The sequence below is a fragment of the Loxodonta africana genome, chromosome 16 (genome assembly GCF_030014295.1).
Source record: "Loxodonta africana isolate mLoxAfr1 chromosome 16, mLoxAfr1.hap2, whole genome shotgun sequence".
Taxonomy (NCBI): Eukaryota; Metazoa; Chordata; class Mammalia; order Proboscidea; family Elephantidae; genus Loxodonta; species Loxodonta africana.
This window is the reverse complement of record NC_087357.1, coordinates 9,479,491-9,499,141: the sequence shown is the minus strand read 5'-3', so window position 1 is coordinate 9,499,141 and position 19,651 is coordinate 9,479,491. Positions and strand designations below refer to the sequence as shown.

Genomic DNA, 19,651 nt, shown 5'->3' with positions numbered 1-19,651 from the left:
TCTGGTTGGATGACCTTTCTTGGGAACAGGCATAAATATGGATCTCTTCCAGTCAGTTGGCCAGGTAGCTGTCTTCCAAATTTCTTGGCAGAGAGGAGTGAGTGCTTCCAGTGCTGCATCCGTTTTTTGAAACATCTCATTTGGTATTCTGTCAATTCCTGGAGCCTTGTTTTTCACCAATGCCTTCAGTGCGGCTTGAACCTCTTCCTTCAGTACCATCGGTTCCTGACCACATGCTACCTCCTGAAATGGTTGAATGTTGATTGATCCTTTTTGGTATAGTGACTCTGTGTATTCCTTCCATCTTCTTTTGATGCTTCCTACATTAATTTAATTTAATCTCATAGCGACCCTACAGGACAGAGTAGAACTGCCCCATAGAGTTTCCGAGGAACACCTGGCGGATTTGAACTGCCGACCCTCTGGTTAGCAGCCGTAGCACTTAACCACTACGCCACCAGGGCTTTAGGGTCGCTATGAGTCAGAATCGACTCGATGGCACTGGGTTTGGTTTTTTTTTTTTTTTACATTATTTAATATTTTTCCCATAGAATCAATATTGTAACTCGAGGCTTGAATTTTCTCTTCAGCTCTTCCAGCTTGAAAAATGCTGAGCATGCTCTTTCCTTTTGGTTTTCTAACTCCAGGTCCTTGTACATGTCACTGTAATACTTTACTGTGCCTTCTCGAGCTGCCCTTTGAAATCTTCTGGTTGGCTTTCTTACTTCATCATTTCTTTCGTTTGCTTTGGCTGCTCGACATTCAAGAACAACTTTCAGGCTCTCTTCTGACATGCATTTTGGTCTTCCCTTTCTTTCTTGTCTTTTCAATAACCCCTTGCATTCTTCATGTATAATGTCCTTGTTGTCACTCCACAACTAGTCTGGTCTTTGGCCATTAGCGTTCAACACGTCAGATCTATGCCTGAGATGGCCTCTAAATTCAGATGGAATATGCTCAAGGTCGTGCTTTGGCTCTTGTAGACTTGCTCTGATTTTCTTCAGCTTCAACTTGAACTTGCATATGAGCAATTGATGGTCTGTTCTGCAGTCAGCCCCTGAACTTGTTCTGACTGTTGATATTGAGCTTTTCCATTGCCTTTTTCCACAGCTACAGTCAATTTGTATCACCTAATTGTTATTTATATTAAAATTCTTCAGTAACATGAATTTCACTATTCCTTTGATACCCTACTTTAGGATTTCATGATCTGGGCTGAGTTCTTATGCTACTCCTACCCAGGACTGATGGCAAATCACTCATAGAAAAATGTACTATAAAAATAAATAAGGTACAGCTTTAAAAAAATTAAATAAATAGGGCACAGTTTTAAGAAATATACTTAAAATTACTATGTTTATCAATAATAATTTTTGATGTTATTGTACAAATTTTTAACCTTTTGTATATGAAACTTTTTCCCCAAGGCACAGGAATCATCCAACACTAGTATAAATAAAAGACTAAAAAAAAAAAAAGACTAACCAAGGTCAACTTAAGGAAATACACAACAAAGCAAAATTTGTGTTTTGCAAAGTAACCTTACTCTTTCTTCTTTTCTAGTTGCTGAAGTTAAGCTCTGTTTTAGAAAGAGTCATTTTACCTCCCAACCGAATTTTTACTTATTTGGGTCAAAATCACCCCAAAAGCTTAAAATGGAAGAGAGCAAAATAAACCATGAAATACACAGTGAAGTTTATCATTATGAGGTCACCAGAAACTAGCCACAGAAAACCCAAACACTCAGGGTTATTCATACCCATCCCTCCACCTCTGCTTCTCAGGCAGATAACAGAAACAAGCTAGAATTACCAGAGACCTTTTCTGATCCTTATTCAATCATCAGCTAACATACTCTACCTAATACAAAAATTAACATTCAAAGTGGAGTTTCACACCATTTCCTAAAAATACTTCTTTGTGATTACTTGTAGATACTAACGACATTTTCTGTAGCAAACTATTAGGACCCATGGTCTTATAAAAGACTTTTTTTCAAATATGTTCATGCGTTCACATGAAAAATTCTTACAAAGACAGGAGACTGAAATGAAGAGTAGAGCTTTTCTGGACCACATGTGTTGAAAAGAAAAAGCAGCACGTGAGTGAGACTGACTCTTCACTCAGGGTGCCGATATTTATTGAGCAGCTGCGACTGGTCGGCCCAGGGGACACAGCTGGGAACAGGATAGCTATGGTCTCCACCACGTGAAGCTTCAATTCTAGCAGGAAGACAAACAGGTGATGCCAGCTGTGATGAGCACTCTGACAAAGAAGGGAGCGCTCAGAGAATTCACCAGGGGCCTCTGCTGACTGGGCTGGGTGGCAAGGATCAGGAACAAGGTATGCTGAAGCAGTGATGTGGGGTTTGGGCCCTGTGTTGGGGCTGAGGGTGGACAAAGGGGCTAGGAGGGAAGAAATCTCAAGCACAGGCACTGAAGTCCCTGCAGTAAAAGAGGACATGGAACAGTTAAGAGAATAAAAGGCAGAAATCCAGAACCACCTTAACTGGTGGACAGTGTCATTCCTGTCGCCTTTATTAGGGTAAGTCCCATTTCTGTCTTTCCCATTGCTGCAGTAATGCAGGTGCATAATCCCAGCTGGGCCACCTGCTCCTGGCTCCATGACGCCCTGCGTGTTAACTTCCTGATCCCAGCTGTTCTATCTGGGAAAGGGCGTGATCGCAGCACCTACCTCACAGAGGATTCGTGCCGGGCTCTAGGAACAGTGCTGGCATGCAGATATCAAGAGCAGCCAACCCTTTATCGAATTGCTTTGTTCTATCCTACAAAGGAGGAGCAGCACACAGGGAAAGGTGGCTGTCTACAGGTGCGCTGGGTACAGGTGTAGCCATGAGTCCCTGGGTGTTACCTGAACTAAGACAGAGTGGATGTTTTTGAAAATTCATTTACCTGTTTGCAACTCAGGGGACATGGTAGGCGGAATTAAGAGTTTCAGAGAGACTGAGATGATAAACCATTTTACTGGTGGAAAAAATTAGTCTTTCCATTAGCTCTTTTTTTCCCCTGTAAGCTGAGAAAAAAGCACCAATATTCAGTCTTAGAATGGACTTTTTCCGTCGGTTCCCAGGATGCCCACGTTGTAAATTTGCATTGTTTGGGGCCAGGGGAGGCAGGTCCTCTAACTGCCCACACATGCTCCAACAGGTCATTAACACCAACGTTACGAGCTATATATATGCTATATCCACGATATGTGACAGGCTCCCATTTCTGCAGCGATTCTTATTAACACCCTCCCAACACTCTGAAGAGCATCTTTTAGTTCACATGCCTTGCCATGCTTCTTAGCCCTCCTCCCAAGCCCCTTTCTCAAGAAGCCAGTGGAAGGTGAGAGCCAGAAATCGCACGCCCCTGGCCTGGCTCTCTGACATCCTCATCATTCGCTCTCTCTCCGGCCCTTCTGCCCAACCCCACGGTATGTCCCACATAGTGGAGAAGAAGGAAAATAGTAGTCATTTTTTTTTTTTGCTTTAAATAAGCGATATCTGAAAGAGTTCATATTATTAGGATCAAAGCAAATGGTCCCAGTTCCCAAAGAGATGCCCCACGCCTAGATCAATAAAAACAAAGCCTAAAATACAAGATTTGAAGTGAGGGGAAAAGGAAAGGAAGCTGCCCTGGGTTCCCAGGTTCTGCTGTCCCTCGGTTTAACTCTGGGATTAACCCGAAAAGCCATGTACCAAGAGCAGGAGGCGGCGGGGCCTGGGGATGCCAAGACCTTTGTTCTGAGAACCTGCACTCCAAGGCCTGAGTGCAAACATAGATCGCTGAAAAGCAGTGGGAACGTGGGCTCCCCTGTGCAGCCTAAGAGAGAGGGCCTTAAACGATAATGTACTTCCAACATTCCCTCATTAAACGTTCTCCATGCCCAGGGTGGTAGGCTATGTCCTTGTTCTTCTTTGACACATAACAAAAATGAGGTTCAGAAAGACACAGGGGGCCCCTCAAGGTCACAGCGATAGTGAGGTCACGTTAGGCCTCCTCCCCGGGAGTCTAGAATGCTGGCCATCATCCCAGCCACCTCTCAGTTCCCTTTAATTACTACAGCGTGAGAACACACAGCCCTTTCAACCCGCTAAATCCACCGGGCAGCGAACAGGGAGATAAGTGAGAGGAATCTCATTATTTGCTGTCATTTCTGCCCATAAGAGAAGCAGAAGCTTCTATTAGGGACCTTCTGTGCTTTCTAACAGTCATCTTGATGGAGGCCCCTTGCAAGCTGCATCCTATACCATCCCTTCTGCCACCCTCCCGGAACCACTTTCTTACTGAGCCTCGGTAACCAACGGCTTGGCCCTCAGTTGTACTTAGAAAGAGGGCAGAAAAACACATTTCAAAGGTGAGCAGAGGCAAGAAAAAGGAGAGACTGAAATATGTGTCAACTGTGGGAAGAAGTTTAAGCCCATCTCTTGTGGGTGACTAAGTTAGGCTCAAAGGAACAGCCTCTCCATACAAAAAAACGGAAAGTAAAACTTGATGAATTGAACAGACTAAATCTGACACCATTCAAATGCTTCATGGTGACTCCGGCATCGTATTTTTCTAGATAAATCAGTGGAAAAATCAATCTATACGGAAACATATTATTCGTTCCAAAAGTTACAAAGATACACAGACGAGTGTTTCAGGGGTCGGGTTACCCCATTACACAACTGCTCTCTGTATTGGAGCCGTGAAAGAGGAAACTAACCTGGTATACATCCCTGGAAGGCTCGTGTGCCTGGCTTTCTGTGACACCTCCCCTGGCATGGGAGCAGCTTCCAGGAGTGTATGGCAGCCTTGTTTCCCAGCTGTTCTCATTGTGCCTCAGCCAGGGAGAGATGGAAACAGCTGGTGGCTTCACCCCCAAAGCCCAGCCTGGCCCCATCATTAGCCCATCTCACCCCTGCAGCTGCCAAGGCAGACACCAACATGCCAGCAGGGGGGCAGCTGACTGGTTTTTCTCACCGAGGTTTTGGGGTAATGGAAGCTGAAAGTCAGGGCATCAGGTGGGTTGAGCTCATTTTCTGTACATCTTCAGAATCCACTCACTCTAGATGCTATGGGGTGAGGGTCTGGAGCTGTTTTTCTCACCACTGTATCCTCAGTGCCCAGCACAAATCTGGGATGACAGTAGGCAGCAAATAAGTAAGTTGGCTAAGAGAACAAAAGAATCGACGTTGAGGACTTCCAGTTCTGACAAAAGGACAGGCTGGGTTGATGCAGACAGAAAACTTTCCCACCATAAACACATACAACTGCCAGGTCAGTGTGATAACATTGTTAGGGTATGCACATAACTGAACTAGAAAGAAGGGAAAGGAAACTACCAGGATTTGTCAATGAAAGGGAAATTCACAGCCTGAGCATTCAAACATTGCCAGTGCCAAGGAAATCAGGGAGGCCCAGCGTATAGAGGCCTTGAGTATAGAAGCTGCAATTTTAATGACAGGATATGTGATCTTGAACACATGAGATAAGGAATTGGAATGGAGGCCTTTGTCTAAAGCCAGGACCTTTCAGGACTGCCATGTCACAGGAGCTAGAAATTGCTACCAAATGCCCCAGGGAAACTGAAAAGTGGTTTATCTCTACCCAGAGATATGGTAGGAGGTGGGGGAGTCTCCCATGGGTATGGAGACCAAAATTATAACAGCCATGTGATGTAAAATTCCCAAGATAAGAAATTAACATTAAAAACTAGGCTGAAACATGTGAAATCCCTGAGGCACCTATCATAAGTAAATAAACTCTGTTCTGTAGGGACCATTCATAATCCAGGGCGCACAGGACTCCCACGGAGAGGTAGTGGTAGAGGGAAACAGCCAAAAATGAGTTCAAAATTCAAATCTGTAAGGCACTGGAAGAGACAGTGCACCATAATAGAGAATTAACACCCTACGAACTTGAGATAATAGAATAATCTGAAAGGAATCACACATATGACCAAGGCACAGAAGAATATACAGAAACCACAGTGAAAGATCATGAAAGGACATTGTTTTTTAAAGGGCTAGAAGGTTTGAAAAAGAACAAAATGAAGCTTCTAGAAATGAAATTAAAGCCACTAGAAAATGTAAAGTAAGCCAATGGACAATTTAACCAGCAATTTAGACACAGCTAAAGAGAAGAGTTGGTAAAATGGAATTTAAATTTGGAGAAATCAGTCAGAATACAAACCAAAGAATGACAAAGAGACAAAGAGAAGATAAAAGCAAGAATGACAGAATTTGATACAATTACATACAATAAAGGTACCAAAGATGGTAATATAGGACAAAGCAATAATCGAAGCGATAATGGCCAAGAATTTCCGTAATTGATTGGATTCAAGAAGCACAGTAAGGCCAGATACAGATACGTCAAAAACAAATCTATATGAAGCACCTAGTAGTGAAACTAGAGAAACACACACTCATTTACCCAAAGAACAACCTTAAAAGCAACCAGAGAAAAAGGTAAGTTCAGTGCGGTGGGATAATTGTTAAACCATAGGCTTCTCAACAGTGACAGCCGAGGTCAGGATACAGTACATAATATTTGCTACAAGAAAATCGTCAACCTAGGCTTTTGTACATAGCTAACCTAGCATTCATGAGAAAAGACAAAACAATAAACATTGTCCAGGCAAACAGATACAGATAATTTGCTAATCAACAGAGGATTGCTTTGATAAGAAGCAAACTAATATCCAGAAGGCAGAATTGATGTGCAATGGAAAAAAAAAAAAGGCAAGGACAGTAAATACTATAGCATATACAACCCAACAACAGTAAAAACAAATAACTTAAAAGCAGATACATATGCTGAATAGGGGAAGGAGGGCATATAGGAGTATACTATGTACATATAGATTAGGCTGTGGGTATTTTTACATACATATTTGTATGTACAGCATGTATTTTGATAGATATAATAGAGCACAAATGGGGAACAGTCACAGAAGCTTCCTAGATACATCCAAACACCTTGAGGGACCAAGTTACTGGGCTGAGCTCTGGGGACCATGGTCTTGGAGGATATCTAGGTCAACTGGCATAACATAATTCATGTCTTAGGCTAGGATCTCTAGAGAAGCAAATCCAGTGAAGTGTATAAATATATATAGAGAGAGATTTACATCAAGGAAATGGCTCACACGATTGTAGAGGCTAGAACGTCCCAAGTCCGTGGATCAGGATAGAGGCTTCTCCTGATTCATGTAGCTGCAGGGGCTGGTGAACCCAAGTTTGGCAGGTTGGAGAGCAGGGCTCTTGTTCACAGGCTGTGAAGATTGACGAATCCCAAGACTGGCAGGAAAGCTGCTAACTCAGGTCCCAAGAACCAGATGTGGGATGAACAAGAGGCAGCTGCAGGAGCCAGTGCAGGCAAAAGCCAGAATATTCACTTCTATTTGGATGCAGGCCACATGCCCAAGGAAACTCCCTTTCAACTGACTGGCTGCTTACAGCAGATTCCATCATGGGGGTGATCACATATAAACACTGAGAATCATGGCCCAGCCAAGCTGACACACAATCTGAACCATCACAGCTCATAAAGAAAATGTTCTACATCCTACTTTGGTGGGTAGCATCTGGGTTTTTAAAAGCTTGTGAGTGGTCATCTAAGATACATTCATTGGTCTCATTGCATCCAGAGCAAAGGAGAATGAAAAAAAACAAAGACACAAGGAAAATATTAGTCCAGAGGACAAATGAACCATAGCCTCCACCAGCCTGAGCCCAGAAAAACTAGATGGTGTCTGGCTACCAACAACAACTCTGACAGGCATAACAACAGAGGGTTCCAGGGAGAACAAGAGAAAAATGTAGAACAAAATTCAAATTCACAAAAAAAGACCAGACTTACTGGACTGACAGAGACTGGAGGAATGCCCGAGACTATGGCATTTAGGCACCCTTCTAACTCAGAACTGAAGCCACTCCCAAAGTTCACCTTTCCGCCAAAGATTAGACGGGCCTATAAAACAAACAATACCACACGTGAGGAACGTGCTTCTTGGATCAGTCAAGTATGTGAGACCAAATGGGCAACATCTGCCTGAAAGCAAAGACGAGGAGGCAGAAGGGATGGAAAAAACCGGATGAATGGAAACGGGGAACCAGGATGCAAAGGGAAAGAGTGCTGACACATTGTTGGGATTGCAACCAATGTCACGAAACAATTTGCATATAAATTTCTGAATAAGAAACTAATTTGCTCTGTAAACTCTCACCTAAAACACAATTTAAAAAAAAGAAAAAGAAATGATGCTCAAAAAAAAAAAAAAAGAAAGGAACTAGTTACATCGTGTAAATCAAAATAAGCTTTGACTATTAAAAACAAAACCTACCACAACCACTGCAATACATTTTTTGGTAAGAGATATGTTTCAAGATGGGAGAGCTAAAACACTAAAGGACAATTATAACTAAAGATGGGAGAGGTTATAATAAAGGCACTAAAGTGGTCTTAGCCTACGGCAGCAGTATCTGGAAGGAGACCAGGGTTAAAGACTACCTTTAGGCTTTGCTACCTGAAGTGCAAATGTTAAAAATTTAAAGGTGACTACTAAAAAATGTAGAAATAGAAATGTATAACCTCTGAATTATAAAACTAGGTGAATGTAGTTGTAAATAATTCTCCAGCAACAGGACACAGGAAAGAAGAAAAAGGTGTCCAGAAATAGCGATAGTAAATGGAAAACATAAAATAACATGGGAGAAGAGTCCGCAAGTATCAAAGGTCACAATAAATGTGAATGGAAGAAACCTGTGGTTGAAAAACAGCAATTATTAAAGTTTAAAAACCTAAGTATATATGTTATTTATAATAGACACATGTGAAATACGACATGGAATAAATTCTAAAATATCTCATAGAAAAAGATATATTGAGCAAAAATATTACTCAAAATGCAAGATCTGACATCAGTTAACAAGCCTAATCTAATTGGCATACCTAGAATTCTATACCCAATACTTAGTGAATACACGTTCTTTTCAAATACTATATAACTTTTATAAACACTAACTATGTGTTAGCTTATGAAGAGAGCTTTAAATATGTGAGAGTCAGTAGGACACAGAGCATTTTCTTTGACAATAATGAAATAAAATCAAGTACCAAGAACAAGGGAACTAACCTCCTCACTCAAGCATTAAGAAAGCAAAACATACACAAAGCACTGAAAACATGTCTCAACAACTTAGGGGCAACAAAAAAATCAGAATGTAAGTTATAGACCACTTAGGATGAATGGGGACACAAAACTGAGAGCAAAATTTGTGGGAAGCAATGAAAGCGAGATCTGGAGGGAGAATTTCGGCCTTCATGAATACAGCCAAAGAATATGATGACTGAAAATGAAAGGACTAAGCCTTCAACAGAAGTTAGAACAAGAAAGTAGAACAAAGGACAGAAATTAATGAAATAGAAAACAAAAATAAAAAAGATGTACAAAAGGAAAAAATGCAACAATTACTTCAAAAAAGAAAGATAAAACATAAATAGAACTATAACCTCACAGAAACTGGATCAATTGTCAAATTTCTGATGGAAAAAAGCCCCATACCCTGATGGTTTCAGGACAAGTTCCCACAACTTTAAGAAACAAATAAGCTCTTCAGCCAAACTATCCTAGAGAAGGAAAAAAGATACAAGCTCCCTAACTCATACGAGGTTAGAGCAGCTTTGAAATGGAAACTAACAAGCCCACTCAGAGAAAGCAAAGTTATAGGCCAATGTCAGCGGTGAACATTGCCCTACAGGGGCAAAAACCCTAAATAAAATCTTAGCAAATGCAACCCACCACTATATTTTAGAATGCATCCAAATCACAGTGGAATTATTCTAAGAATTCAAGGATGGTTTAACAACACAAAATGATTAAAGTATTCACTACAGTGCTCTACAGGGTAGCTACGAGTCGGACTCCACTCGACAGGTTTATTAAATTGGTAACGGAATTAAAAAAAAAAAAAAAGCGTCAGTTTCCATTGAGTTGACTGGGACTCACGGTGACTCCACATGCGTCAGAGTGTAACTGCTCCACCGGGCTTTCAACGGCTGAGTTTTTGGAAATATAACAGATCGCCAGGCCTGTCTCCTGCGGCACTCCTGGGTGAACTTGAACCTCCAACCTTTCAGTTAGCAGCTGAGCACACTAACCTTCTGCACCACCCAGGGACTCCAGACAAATGATACGAATAAATAATTATTAAAAAAGAAATGCAAAAACATATTGACACATAAAAAGGCTCTTAGAGTGTCTAATAATCAGGAAAATTCCAATTAACATGGAACATTTCACACCCAGATTGGCACCATGTAAAAGTCTGAAAATACCAAGTACAGTGGGTCCTCTGTATCCATGGATTCTGCACCCACAGATTCAGCCAATCACAGATGAAAAATATTTGGAAAAAAAAAGAAAAGACAACGAGAGAAAGGTGTTTAAGGCTTGTGAGGGGTATGGCTGGCTAGCTATGTCAAGTGCCACAGCCTGGAGAACTTCAAGGTCATGGGCAAATCGGCATCGGCTGATGCTCAGGCAGTGTCCCTGGTTGCAGAAGAAGAGCTCCAGACACTCAGGGAAGAGAAGGACTACCTTCCAGAGCAAGCCTTCAACTGTGAGGAAACAACTATTTACATAGCATTTACATTGTATCGGGTATTATAAGTTATCTAGAGATGCTTTAAAGAATATGGGAGGGTGAGCATAGGTTATACGCAAATACTACCCCATAAGGGACTTGAGCATCCATAGATTTGGTATTGGGGGTCCTGGAATCAATCCCCCATGGAGACTAAGGGACGATTGTATTGGCAAGAATGGAGGTGACCAGACCTCTTCAACAAATAGGCATTTAACTGTTAGAATCAACATGTAAAACGATTGAGGAAAAACACATTAAAGTAGAAAACTGGTGCACCCTAAACCCAACAAAGCCACTTCTAATAGATTCCCTAGAGGACGTGCCTGCCTAGGAGGAGATGCGGCTCGAATTCCCGCAGCATTGCGGCATCCCAAAGCTGGGGATCAGCCATTCAGTGAAAAGAAGCAAACCAAGCACCTGTTCGACGTGAATGAGTCTTGAGACATACTGACTGAAAACACCAAGTTACAGGGTTCCATTTCCATCATGCTTAAATGCAAAAATAGTAAATATTGATCAGGAATGTGTATGTAGGTACACACACCCCCTTCAGCTTCAGAGTAGTAGCTGCCTCCACAGAAGGAGAAAGGAGACCTGGGTGGGTGGGAAGGATGGAGGTGGCTATAAACACATCTTCAACAATTTGCATCTTTAAATTTTTTTTTAAGTTCTGAAGCATATATGGTAAAATGTGGTTGGCAAGCATATGACTGTATAACTTACTCTGTGGCTTTTTTTTCAATATTTTAAAACATTTCACATTTTATAGGAGAATGAATGACAGAGCCAAAATTTTTCATGAGCTCGTATCTCAAGCAATACTAAAACTTTACTGAGAAGAATGACTTTCACTTCAAAAATTTCCTTAGTCCCTCATTTCAGAAACACATCTACCCTATAAGCCACCACACAGCTGCATTTTCAAATATAAAAACAACAAAAAAAAACCCATTGCCGTCAAGTCGATTCTGACTCATAGCAACCCTACAGGACAGAGTAGAACTGCCTCATAGGGCTTCCAAGGACGCTGGTGATTCGAACTGCTGACCTTTTGGTTGGCAGCTGAGATCTTAACCACTGTGCCAGGTGGGCTCCACACTTTCAAATATAACACCCTCTAAGTCCTTTTTAAGTCCTACGCCAAGCCCCGCAAACGCTACCAAAAACCCAGACTTAAAAAAAAAAAAACCCACCAAAACCAGGTTCTCAGATGACATTCAGATTCAGATCGAGTAAGCATAGGTTTCATGAGAAATGCCTAAATCCTATCCTGAATTTAACTGCAAACATGGCAAAACAAGGAAACGTTGGTTAAGCAGAGGTCAGCGCTGCTAGAGAAGACATTATCAAGGTATATCAACATTTTTAAGAATGAACTGGAGTCCCTGGATGGGGCAAAAGACTAAAGCGCTCTGCCGTTAACTGAAAGGTTGGAAGTTCGAGTCCACCCAGAGGCACCTCAGAAGAAAGGCCTGGCAATCTACTTCTGAAAACTCAGCCACTGACAACCCTGTGGAGCTAAGTTCTGTTCTGACACCAAGGGGATCCCCATGAGTCAGACTCGACTGGACGGCAACTGGGAAAAGAACGGATCGTTGAAGTTGGTGGGGGGCGGGGTGCAAAGCCTCAGGAGCAGACAAACAGAGAGCCTGGAGGCAGCGCTCTGAGGCGGCCCCATTATTTACTCAGTACCTAGAAAGTGAGCTTTAAATGTAGCCTTGGGATGCCATGACAGCTTAACAGGTAAAAAAATATCAACGTGATGCTGAGTTTTTCAGCTTCCTCACATCATCTACCAACTGGAGGCAAGGTAAAAAAAAAAATACTGGGCATTAAATAAGGCATGGTGACATAGAATAAACACTGAGCCAAAGACAGGACAAAGCGCAGCCTGGCAGAAGGCCCAATATTCACCGTGTACATCTCGAGGGGAGAGTGAAGTTTATTTGAACGCAGTTGCCATTCTGTTTGAAACCTAACTAAATTGCAGCCTCATTGTTACAGACGTTACAATTACTCTGAAGTCAGAGGACGTAGATTACAAAACGCTTGCCACAACGGAGGTGGTGTAAGCTGGCCTCCATCACAGGACAGCCTGGAGGTCCGGGATTGCCACCTACCGTGATCTCAGCATCCGAAGCTATGGTTCCCTCTGAGGGTGATAAGAAGACCCATCACGAGATCGTTCCATGAGGACTGCATGAGACGGTGCAGGCAAAGACCCTGGCACAGAGCCTGGCATTGAGCCACTCGAGAAATGCCTTTTTAAGTAACTCTGCGTGGGTATAAAAACCCTAGGCTCAGTGGAACACTAGACAAACATATATAAAGACACAGCTACTAAAAATGCACAGAACTCATTTTCTAAACCATTCTGTCTAGATTATATCAATTTCACTTTCTCACTGCCCAAGACCCCGATAATGAAAGTACATTACACAGGACAATTCTGCTTCACACAGCTCACGGTGGGCCCATGGCCAAAGGGCTCTGGAGCTCCTCATTGGCTACAGGAGAAACATCTGAAAATGTTTCTCACACCTGTCTTTATAAATCATCCTTACTGCAGGAACAATTTAGCTTAAAAAGGCCTCTGGAAGACACTCTGATACAAAACAAACATTTTCTGCAACTGTAATGAGTTCATTACAGCATCGTCTCAGTCTGGGGTGGGGGTGCTTCCTGAGCTGTGGGAGCTGCAGTCCGGCGCATGCTTTACAGTTTCCACAGCTGCGGCATCCATCTAATTAGGTGTATGTTGACTGAGTTTTTATAGATGTTTAAAATAAAGTTTTAAAACATTTAAAAAGGACTTAATTTCTGTTTCAACAAGGGAGGGATAGAGAAAGCTCAATGACAAGTGAGAAAAGGGAAATGTCTATATGGAGAGCTTGGTAATAACGGCACAGGGTGACTTCTAAACACACATGACAGAGTCACAGGGGTTTGTCTGAGCTCCTTTCTGAAACCCTATAACAACAATAGCAATAAATGACAAGATTTCCTGAGAACATAACAAGTCAGAGAAAGCAACAAAACTTCAGAAGACAGAAAAAGGAAGGGTGAGTGGTTATCTATCTGAGAAGAGAGAACTGGGGCCCAAGCCTGCAGAGGAGGGCCAAATAGAAAACAACAGGATTAAGTTTAAAAAAAAAAAAAAAAAATGCTGAAATGCTAGGTACCCTCTCTAACCCCACTGTCCTGCTCAGCTCCCAGGCCCTAGGACCAGGCTTATACCTCCTCAGCAGCGAGAAGCTGAAGTATATTCTTTGGGGAAACTAAGCAGCCCAAGAAAAAAGGTGACTAATCAGCGATATATGGAGGTACCCCAACAAAATGGAGGCCTGCCATTCAGAAAACCCATCTGTGGAAGAACACACAGCTTCCCAACAGCTTTTTACTGCCTCGTTATTAAATATCGACAGAGAGCAAGAGCCAGACATTTGAAGAAAGTAACAGACGAAAGTCAGGGGGAAAAAAATCTCAAAGCTGTCAATGAGAATGAAGTGAACAAAAGAATACTTAAAGTAATAATAACCTCAAAGATTTCACAGAAATCTTGTATCCAATAAAAAAAAAGGACAACAACAACAAAAAAAAGGAACATTCAGAGAACAAGAACCATTTATGGGATATTAAGTATATGATAGCAGAAATTTTAAAATGTGACTAGAAAGGATGGAAAAATGAAATTAAAAAACTCTCTGAGAAATAGAACAAAAACACAAAGTGACAAAATAGTAAGAAAATTGAGGGATTTTTCAGGAGGCCAAGATAACCAACTAATAGCAATTTCAGAAAAAGGGGAAAACCAGGAAGAAAGAAATCATGGAGGAAATAATACCAAAAAAAAGAAAAAAAGTATAGTAAACTTTACAGCATGAATTTTCAAACTGGAAGGGCCCTCTGAGTACTCAAGAAAATTACTGATAAGAACATCACCAGAACACAGCACCATTAAATGTAAGATTAGGGATAAAGATAAAAGTTTCCAAGAAAAATACTTAAAAGCTACAATTAAAGGGCTGACAATCAGAATGCCACCAAGTTCTCAACCAGCAACGGGCACAGAGGTAATGAAGAAATGCCTTAAAAAAGACTAACGAAATAGGAATTCCATCTTGGGATTTTATACTTAGAAAAAAAAAATTTTTTTTTTTTTTTTAAGCACTTGGCTGCTAACCCAAAGGTTGGAAGTTCAAACCCACCCAGCAGCTGTATGGGAAAAAGACCTGGAAATCTGCTCCCATGAAGATTACAGCTTAAAAAACCCTATAGGCATGTCATGGATTGACTTGTATCCCCCCAAAAATATGTGTCAACTTAGTTAGGCCATGATTCCCAGTATTGTGTGACTGTCCTCCATTCTATGATAGGATAAGGGTTGGATTGTAACACCACCCTTACTCAGGTCATCTCCCTGATCCAAGGTAAAGGGAGTTTCCCTGGGGTATCGCCCGCACCACATTTTATCAAGAGATAAAAGGAAAGGGAAGCAAGCAAAGAGTTGGGGACCCCATATCATCAAGAAAGCAGCACCAGGAGCAGAGCACATCCTTTGCACATGGGGTCCCTGCACCTGAGAAGCTCCTCAACCAGGGGAAGATTGAAGGCAAGGACCTTCCTCCAGAGCCACTAGAGAGAGAAAGCCTTCCCCTGTAGCTGACGCCCTGAATTTGGACTTGTAACCTGCTAAACTGTGAGAAAATAAATTTCTATTTGTTAAAGCCATCCATTTGTAGTATTTCTGTTATGGCAGCACTAGATGACTAAAACAAGTCACCTAAAGCACAATAATTAAAAAAAAAAAAACCTTATGAGGCAGTTCTACTCTGTCACATGGGGTCGCTATGAGTCAGAATCAAATCAATGGCACCCAAGAACATACATGTATTTACACACACAGAGTATTGGCAGAGAGCCATTCCAACCTTCTTTCTTACTCATAGAACTCTTTTGTTTGAAGCAGAAATGTGTACAGCTAAAAACTATTCACTTTTCTATCTGCCTGTACAGCTAGCAGTGGCCTGTGTCACATACTGGCCAAAGAGATCTAAGTGAAAATTTGCTACAAAAGTTTCTGGAAATATTTTTATTTTCCTGAAAAAAAAGATTTGACTGCCTCTGCCTTTTGCCCCTTCTGCTTTATTATTGCCTAGAATGCAGACACACTGCCACAAGGAACAGCAGCCATCATGAAACCATGAGGCAAAAGTCAACTTCTATGTATGTCAGATACAAATAAAAGAAAGCACTGGGGTCCCTGACAGTATCACCAACCCACCGTACTGGTTCTGTACTTCACCCCTCCTTGTTACATAAACAGAAAAAAAAAATCGCTTTTTGAAAAAATCGATCAAGTCCTATTTTCTAGTATTTGCAGCTGAAAGCATTCCTAAAACAGTCACAAGTTATCAGAAAATGTTATCTACCACACACCCTTCCTCAGAGGAGATGTGTGTCACATAAACAGGGAATAACTAGGAAATAGGAAGTTATGGTATTCGGAAAACAGGTGATCCAACACAGGAAGAAGTCGAGAGAAACTTCCAGCATCTTGGTAAGGGGAGTCCTGGGAGGAAAAGCTACAAAGCAACCAGTTCCTGTTGAAACAGGAGGATAAAACAGGTTTTACCCACCAAGGAGAGATGCCTCCAAGAAAAAATAATGGACAGATTACCTGACGTGTCTGATCATGTTGGAAAGCATTCAGTAGTTCTCCCAGATAATTTGGTAGCAAAGTGGATATTGGCAGACAGAAAACAAAGCAAGCAGGGAAGAAAAAAAAAAAGCAATTATTAACTCTAGGAAAAACCAAAAAGTTGAAAGAGAGATGAAATGGAATCATAGAACGCTGTGTGGCTCAACTATGAACAATATTTGCAAAGTCTTCACAGTGTAAACATTGATTTTTTTTTTTTTTAATTATGGCAACACAATATTGGGAGACTAGACATAAGGGAAGCCGGTGTGGCTGGAATAGAGTGAGCAAGGGGGAGGATGTATGAAAGGGGATCAGAGAGGAAACAGGGACTAGGTCATCCAGGAGTTTGGATTTTCTTTCCAAGGAGCAACAGAAAGCCACTGGAGAGTTTTAAACAGGAAGCCAGCATGATCCAACTCATGATTTAAAATGATGACTTTGGCTGTGATGCTGGGGACAGTATGCTGTGCAGGCAGAAAAAGTAAGTCAGCAGAATGCTCGGGGACCACTAAAGAACCGATAAGAGGCGTCTGCAGAAGGGATTTTTTTTTTGAATTGGCCTGGACTGGGGAGGTAACAATGAAAATGGGAGAAGTTTTGGAGATTACTGGCTCATGATGACGACGCAGGTGTTGGCATAAGGCGTGTGCAGAAGGCAGGGGAGGTTATCACTAAGCTGGGAAAGATTGGGTAGGAATGGAGTTGGGAATGGAGGGTTTGGCATCTAGAGTTCCGTCCTGGGACCGGTGCAGTTTTAATCCACCAGCCGTTCTGTGGGAGAAAGATGTGGCGATCTGTTTCCATAAAGATTTACCGTCTCGGAAGCTCTACAGGGCAGTTGTAGTCTGCCCTACAGCGTCGCTATGAGTCAGAATCGACTCAACCACAGTGGGTTTGGTTTTTTTGGTTTAGGGCTGAGTTGCCCCTGAAAGTACCAAGTAAGTAATTGCTCTAGAGCTCAGGGTAGCTATCAGGGCTGGAGAAAAGCCCCGGGCTACAGTCTTCCCTTAACAAGTAGTAATTCCTCCTTCTCTCATGCCAACACAAAGAAAAGTTTCATTATATGTTTGGATATTTAAACAATCTCATTGGTATAATCTGGGGCACCGCCTGGTTTAAGACTTGATACTGAGATTTCAAAGGTAAACAGCCGTGAATACTGGGATATCACAGTATGTCACCCATCCACAAATTATGTCCTAACGGATTTGTCTATTTTGAGTCACACCTATCCTGAGGAAAAACGTTTCTCAACATAAAGGTTGCCTCTCTCCCCCCATGAAATAATTTCTTATATTAGCTTGATTAAATAATAAACATTTTTCCTCTAAAAAATAATACTGTCCATTCCTTTGTAAAGCATGTGCCAAACTCAAGACCACCTCTGACATACTCAAGACCACCTCTGACATACTCAAGACCACCTCAGACATACTCAAGACCACCTCTGACATACTCAAGACCACCTCAGACATACTCAAGACCACCTCAGACATACTCTTGCAATTCTATTTTGGTTTCTCAAAAGTTCTTTCCTAAAAAAACATTCAAAAGAACCAGCCTGCACACAAGCCTTTCAAAACACGTTGGACCACTACTTCTGTTTATCTCTAGGCCATGGAGTTTTTTAACTAAACAGTCAGCAGCATTCTGTCTTGGCTTCCTCCTTGTTTCTCCTTTGCTTTGTGCAATTCTTTTATTTAATCATTACGTCCCAAATTGGTCTTCATCCTTATGTGGATTTAAACAAAAGCTGGGTGCTAGCCATTATTACATTAGACGCGGTGGGGGGGTGTATTAGGGGCAATTGAAAAATAAAACTTACCATGAAATGGTAAAGTTTCGTGATTAAGGCCAGTTGTTGGAAAACAAATGCCTGTTACAATCGCAGAAACGTCGAGTTTGAGGCCAAGGCCGGTCATTCATAGGTGGACCGACGGCGCCCCTAGCGGCAGAAGGCGTCGGCGGAGATCTGGGCAAGCTTGCGAATTTTCAAAAAGGCACCTGCTGGGTGAGCGCTCATTACGCAAACAGAAGGAGCCACAGGTGCCCCATTTTAAAGAAATCCAACTTGGGAAAATCTAGATGTGTAAAACAGAGATAGTCTGCACCTTGGTTTAACTCTGAAAGGAGCTCTAGCTTTACACAAGGCTGACTGAAGCATCATTTACAGCCGAGAGATGGAGAGGCAGGAAGTGGGGGAAATTCAGCTCGTTTATGCCGCCTTTGCCAGCTAGAGCGCGGTCCGAAGGGAAAGAAAACTGAAGGAGTAGGGGAAAGAAAGAGTCCACTGACAACTAAAACCGAGAGCTCTGTGGAGCGCGGTGGGCACACCTGCCTCACCTGCGTGGTTCCTGCGCGTCCCCGAAGCGCACCACGTGGGGACAGGGGTGGAAAGGGGACGTGGTCCAGGGTGGACCCGGAGCCTGGACTGGGGGGTTTCACTAAGGGACAGAGTAAGACGACCCGAGGCGCAGCATCCCGGGCGACACGTGTAACTGTCAAGATCCAGGGTGACACGCGGGCCAAAGACATCCGAAACACTCAGCCACGACCGAAAGCGCTAGGGAGCAGCCCGAGACAATGCAGGGGTCCACGGGCCAGGTGTCCCCTTTGGGATCTGGCCCCCTAGGGGATCTCCGCACTGCGCCCTGAGCGCCGCCTCCCCGGCCGCTCCGGCACTCAGGGTTCCCCCAATACGGCGCGCGCGGTGCACCCGGGGCGAGTCCGCAGACGGCGGGCGACACCGGGCGGCGGGGACGGCGCGGGCGGCCGGCTCGGTGACTTACCTCGGGCGGCGCGCGGCACCAGCAGGGCCCCGGCCAGGACGAGCAGCAGGGCGCGGGCGCGGGGCGCGGGCGGCGGGCACGCAGCCATGGTCGCCGCTCAGGGCAGCGGGTCCCCCGCGGGCAGCGGGCGGGGGCCGGGCGGCGGGGCCCGCGGGCGCCCCTGCTGCATGGGGCGGTGCCGGGAGCGCGGCCGGGCTGCACTAGAAAGTTCTCCGGTGCGCGCGCGTGGGCCGAGCCGGCCCGACCGCTGCACTAATAAGCACAGCGCCGAGCTGGCCGGGGCGGGAAGGCGTTAGTGGAGGGGCCGGCCTGTGCAGTGGACCCGCGGCCGCAGTCACCGGCCGCATCACCACGGAACAAACTCGCGGCGCCCCCGCCCGCCGCGACGGCGTCCCGCGGGTCCTAGAGCCCGCACAGCCCCCCGCCCGGCCCTGGGCGGTGCCCCCCGGGGCGGCTCAGCGCAGGGGCCTCCTGGGTGCGCGCTCCGGCGACACCGACGTGGCTGGATGGCGGCGC

The 19,651-nt window shown here is 43.6% G+C and overlaps 1 protein-coding gene across 1 annotated transcript in view; it reads right to left on the bottom strand.

Annotated features, from left to right (window-relative positions):
• ADAM12 (ADAM metallopeptidase domain 12) overlaps window positions 1-19,222 on the bottom strand; it is a 377,170-nt gene extending 357,948 nt beyond the window's left edge. The window contains exon 1 of the mRNA XM_064269188.1: window positions 19,136-19,222. The gene's annotated coding sequence lies outside the window, so the exon portion shown is untranslated. The remainder of the gene's footprint in view (window positions 1-19,135) is intronic.
• Between the last annotated feature and the right edge of the window lie 429 nt (window positions 19,223-19,651).